The 5531-nt window shown below is 51.7% G+C and overlaps 1 long non-coding RNA gene across 1 annotated transcript; it reads left to right on the top strand.

Moving 5' to 3' along the window:
* The first annotated feature begins 55 nt into the window (after positions 1 to 55).
* On the top strand, positions 56 to 4179 carry LOC108529510 (uncharacterized). The gene is made up of 3 exons (XR_001885554.1): positions 56 to 1806; positions 2477 to 2532; positions 2646 to 4179. It is a non-coding gene; the product is annotated as an uncharacterized LOC108529510 (long non-coding RNA).
* Positions 4180 to 5531: the final 1352 nt, after the last annotated feature.

Raw genomic sequence — 5531 nt, 5'->3', positions numbered from 1 at the left:
GGGGGGGGCCGGGGGGGCGGGGGGGGGGGGGGGGGGGGGGGGGGCGGAGGCGAAGAGGACACTGGGTGACCCAGCCTGGCCCGGGGCGAAACGCAAGAGAAGGCGCCTCGCCTTCCTTATTACAATGCAACTCCTCTGCCCTAGACGGTAAAAATAGTTTCCAAGCTGCCGCGGACGCCCAGGATGTGTTTGCAGAGATCAAACTGGGGAGGAGGCGGCTTTGTAAAAGTTGCAGAAAGATTAGCCCAGAAGCATCCGCCCGGCGGGGCTCAAGAAAGCTTGGGGACAGCTTCACGTTCCCTGGGGAGGAATGGCCCAAGAATTGGCCTGGGTAACCCCCTGCCCAGTTCTCTGTGCTCACTTCGAGCCAGCGCTTAACTAACTTCCCGCCGCCTGCCCTGCAAACTTCAGGCGCGGCGCCGGCGAGGCCAGGACACAGCAAAGGCTAGCAAAACCCCGCCGCGGCGCGCTCGGCCCCAGCCCTGAGAGGCTGCGCGGGGTGGGAGAACCAGGGTGGTTTCCGCTCCCACTCGGCTGCCCAGACCCTCAAGACCGATCCCCCCAACTCCTGGGAGCGGGTGCTTCCCTCTGGGAGTCGAGATCTTGCGGGGCCGGCGAGGGCGCAAAGTGCGCTAGCTAGCCCGCGCGGGGGCGGCCGCGCGTCTCTCCGCGGGGCCTGTCGCCAGGCCGGCCGCGGCGGGTGAGTGATGAGGGCAGAGAAGGGCGCCCATAAATCGCGGGTGTCAGGGCGAAAAACTCTCTTTATTGTCTGCGTGATGGATGGGCCCGGGGACGAGACACCAAATACTTCGTATCGCCTTTAAATGGGAACACATTTTCCGCGGCCATAATTCATGTTTTTTAAATAGAAAGTTTGAAATGTTGCCTATATTTCACCAGCCCTGACATATTTATGAATCTCTCCCTGCATGCAAATATCATTATTTAAAGCGCCGGGGAGAGCGCGGGGGAGGGAAGGAGGCGCGGTTCCTGGGGCGTGGGGGTGGTGAACCGGGGAAATGTCGGTGGAGGGGGGCCATCTCCCTAAAGGGCAGAGGGTGAGGTGCTGGGAATAGCCGTATCCGGAAACCGAGCGTGCCCCGGGCTTCTCTCCCGCCGCCGGACCCCGCACGGCCGACCCGGGACGTTTTTCGAGGCTTGGGACCTAAGACAGGCCCCCGGCCCCTGCTGGGAGACCAGGGGCGTTTTCGTCCCTCTCTGAGGCCGTTATCCAAGCCGAAACCACCTTTTCTAAGAAACAAGTTAAAAAAAGAAAAAAACCACCAAAAAGAATTTAACAAACACAAATAATAATAACCCAACATGTTTCGTGTTCTTTGCCACTGCATCGATTTTATTGATTTTCATTCTCCAAACCTGGGAATGTGCGCGCCCGGGAGGGGAGACTGTCAAAACCCAGTCACCTCGGGGACTGGGTGGGGAACAATTCTCCGACGCCGCGGCCTGGACCCGCCCCCACCCAACCGGCGCACCACCTCCCAGGCACCACGGAGCCTGCGCAAGCTGCGGGGCCTTAACGCAACCGGCCCCCAAGCTCCCAGGGCTTCAGTCCCGCCCCTCTGTCTCCCCAGCGCCCTGCAGCGCTCCTAGGGTCCGTGTCTGCCCTCCCCAAGCCCCCACTTTCAATACAATCGCTGTAAAAAAAAAAAAAATCAATCTTTTTAAAGCCAGGCACTTGCCGTCGGCCTCTCCCCTGCCCGCCTGACCCAGGAGGTGCCCACACCTGCACCCTCACTTGCCGAGACTTTACCTGTGCAGTCCCCCGCGGCGCCTGCAGCCGCGCAGGTAACCAAGAAATGGAAAGGAGGGCTGGGTAGTGGGAGGGACAGAGAGCACCGCCCGACACAGCCAGACGCGCGGACCCGGGGCCTCCTCTCTGGACCGGTGCTGGGGCCCTGGCAGAACCAGCTCCGGGAGCCGAATTGCGCAAGGAAGAGTGGGCCGAGGGAGGGGCGAGGGGAACGGGCCTCGGGAGGGAGGGGCGGCCCCGGCGGCACTTCCGCTGGGGGTGGGGCTGCGGGCTGACGCGCCGGTCCCGCCCCTCAGCCGCACGGGCCCACCAGCTCGAGGCCAGGCACCGCCCCCACCGCCCCGGAGCGGGATCTCAGGTCACGGCCCCGCAAGCGCCCCGTCCCCGGAAGCCTCGGGCTGAACCGGGTTTCGTGGGAGGGCAGAGGGCGGCTCCCTTTTCTCACCTGGGGGTACTCTCTTTTTAAGTCATAGGAACTGAAGCATCTGCGGACTAGGATCCCAGGCCCAAACTTGCACGTGAGATTTGTCGAAACTTAGGTCATTTGTTACTCCTGGCCCAGGGGTCCTCACGCTCTCTCTGCGGATGTGAGCAGCCATGCTCTCGGACAGTCGGGAATATAGTCCGTGATCACAGGGTCCCACCTATCCTTCAGGAAGAACAAAAACAAAAACTAACACTTTTTGATTGTTCATTTTGTGCCAGGTGCCATTTAGAAAATTTCGTATGAATTATGTCCTCGCCCACAGCGACTCTCTGAGGTAGGTACCATGAATGCCCCATTTCATAGATAAAGAAATTGAGGCACAGAGAGAATAAATCGGCCTTGCCTCACCCACATCCCATCCTTATCCTTATTCCTTCTTTTCTTCAGATCTGGAGCATCCCGACTCCTTACCCTGGGGGAGTATTGGAGGGAAGGGGACTTTTACTTTTCTGATGGGGGAGTACCAGCCTGTTAACCACAACCATTTGCAGCTGAGGCCGGTGCAGAGCAGGAGGGGGATCTGCACAGAGGAGAAGGGTATAAATGGCATGGGGTCATCTCAGCCCCTGGCCAGCTCCCAGCCTAATGGGAAAAACGGACCATTGAGCATCCTGTAGTCCCAGCCCAAGCCAGAGTGCCTTCTTTAAAAAGCAAATCCAACCGTGTTTCTCTTCTGCTTAAAAGCATCCGGGTTCCCATTGTTCTTGAGAACGAGTTGAGCTTGCCTCCCCTGGCTGGCGGGTCTACACTGGCTCTGCCCCAGCTTGCCTTTCTGCCTTGGTCTGCCTCCACACCCCCTCACCCGGAACTCCTGCTACCCAAGGCTTCCTTTTAGTTCCTCAAGTGTGCCATGCTACTCCCCACCTCAAGGGCTTTGCTCCTGCTTTTCGCTGTCTCTCTGGAATGACCTGTCCTTCTCTTCACCTGGCTTGCTCATCCTCTTCCTTCAGGTCTCAGCTCACACATCACTTTCCTGCGTCCTCCCACGTCCCATTACCCTCACTTATAATAGAGTTTCCTGTTGAGAGTCTGTCCCCTTCACTGGATGGTAAACTCCCAGGGGACTGGGGCTGTTCCTTCAAGGAACAAATGAAGAAAGAGCATTTGTGTAAACCACCAACTATGATGAACGAATGAAACTGCACTTTTTGGGGCCACCAGTAAGTATTCTGTATGCTCTCACATTCTAAGATGTTCTCAACTTACTGAGGAAGATGATACAAATCTCATGAAAACGTACATTATTTTGAATGCCTTTATTGTAAATATCAAATAAGGGGATGCTGGAGGAGGTGGGAGAAGAGTAATATGCATGGATTACAGCCATTTATTCAGGGTTTCAAGATGCAAGATGTGTTGGTTGACACAATTTAATGGAAAAACATGCCACCCATGACCATCTCCCAGTGTTGGGCATATATGTCTCAAGGCTCTAGCCTGCGCCCCCTTTCCTCTTCCTTTCTTCACATATTATTGCTATCACAGTTCAGTTCTTACTAGTTTCTGACTGAACTGCTGCTACAAGAACCTTCTAATTGTTCTGCCCATCCTCCACCTCTCCTGCCTCTAATCCGTTATACATACTCCTACTGGGTTAATTTTCCTGACCATATCATTCCCTTACTCAAAAATCTTCAGTGGCTCCCTATCACACAATGTAACACTTGACTCTTCATAACCCACTTCCAAACTACTTTTGTAAAGCTTTAAGATGCATTCCAAAATTATGAAAGAAACACATGTTCACCTCAACTAGGAAAACACTCAAAGATATACAAAGAAAAACATTAGTGATCTTCCTCATCTCCTCTGCATTTCCCACCCAGTCTCCCAAGATATCCATTGTTAAGGACCTGGGGTATAACTTCTACCCCTTTCACTATGCTCCATGCTCATAATAAACTACATTCATATATGTGGAGCTATTGTGTTATTGCCTGTTTATAGAAAAAGGATTATATTGGGGTCTCTGCAACTTGCTCATTCTTTCTAAATAATAAATGGCTCTATAGATATGGAATGAATATATTCATTTTTTAGCTACATAGTAATTTTAATTTTTTAAAAAAATGTATATATGTATGTAAGTATTTTAGACAGGGTCTCACTTTGTTGCCCAGGCTGGAGTACAGTGGCACAAACACGGCTCACTGCAGCCTTGACCTTCCAGACTTAAGTGATCCTCCCGCCTCAGCCCCTCAAGTAACTGGGACTACAGGTATGCACCACCATGCCTGACTAGTTTTTGTATTTTTTGTAGAGATGGGGTTTTTCCATGGTGCCCCAGCTAGTCTTGAACTCCTGAGCTCAAGGGATCCACCTGCCTTAGCCTCCCAAAGTGTTGGGATTACAGGCGTGAGCCACCATGCCAGCCAGCGACATAATGTTTCATAGGATGTATATACTACACCTATTCAACCATTCTCCTATTAATGGGCACATAGATTGTTACCAGGTTTTTTTTTGCTAATAAAATTTCTTATGTCTATATCCTTGCAATTAGTGATTTTACTTCTCTAGGATAGTTTACCAAAAGTGCAACTACTTACACATCAGCCAAATTGAATTTCTTTGTTCTCCCCACATGCCTTGTGTTTTCCTTCTGTCTCCTCTGCCTGGAAAGCCCTTGTCCTCCATGCTTGTGTGTCTAACTTCCAATCCTGCAATGGTCAAATCTGATACCAGAATTTAGATATATTATCTGATATGCGCCTCCCTCCACCTTCCTCATTTGAACACTGCAGTAATGTACCAGGCCCGGGCAGTGGTTTGCATTTGGCATAGGCCAATCATGACAATCCTGTTTTCATCTTTCCCTTGCATCCCTGTAGCTGGGTGGCCATGCAACCTATTTTGGCAAATGAGGAACAAGTCGAAGTACAGGGGTGGCAAAGCAGGAAGTGAGTGTTGAGAAGCACTCTATTTTCATGAACAAAGGGGATGATGCCTATGGTTGGACCCTTCCCTTTCCCCTCCTTCCTTGCATGAGCTTGGACATAATATCTAGAGCTATAGTAGCCATCTTGTGACCATGAGGGAAAGTCCAAGAAAACAGAAGAAAGAGACTTAATCCTGATGTCATTGGGACACTGAGCCATCACCAACAATCCTCCTTCTCCAAAACTTTTATTTTGTTAGAAAAATCCCTATTCATTTAAGCCAGTGAAATTGGGGATTTTTATAATTGTAGCCAGACATATTCTTCACCTACTGTAGCAAGAAATACCACCCTCCATCTCAGAAAAGGAAAAAAAAAAAAAAAAAAAAAAAAAA

This window comes from Rhinopithecus bieti, unplaced genomic scaffold (assembly GCF_001698545.2).
Source record: "Rhinopithecus bieti isolate Rb0 unplaced genomic scaffold, ASM169854v2 scaffold_6022, whole genome shotgun sequence".
NCBI lineage: Eukaryota > Metazoa > Chordata > Mammalia > Primates > Cercopithecidae > Rhinopithecus > Rhinopithecus bieti.
Note: the sequence above shows the minus strand (reverse complement) of the source record. Positions and strands in the feature narration are given on the sequence as shown.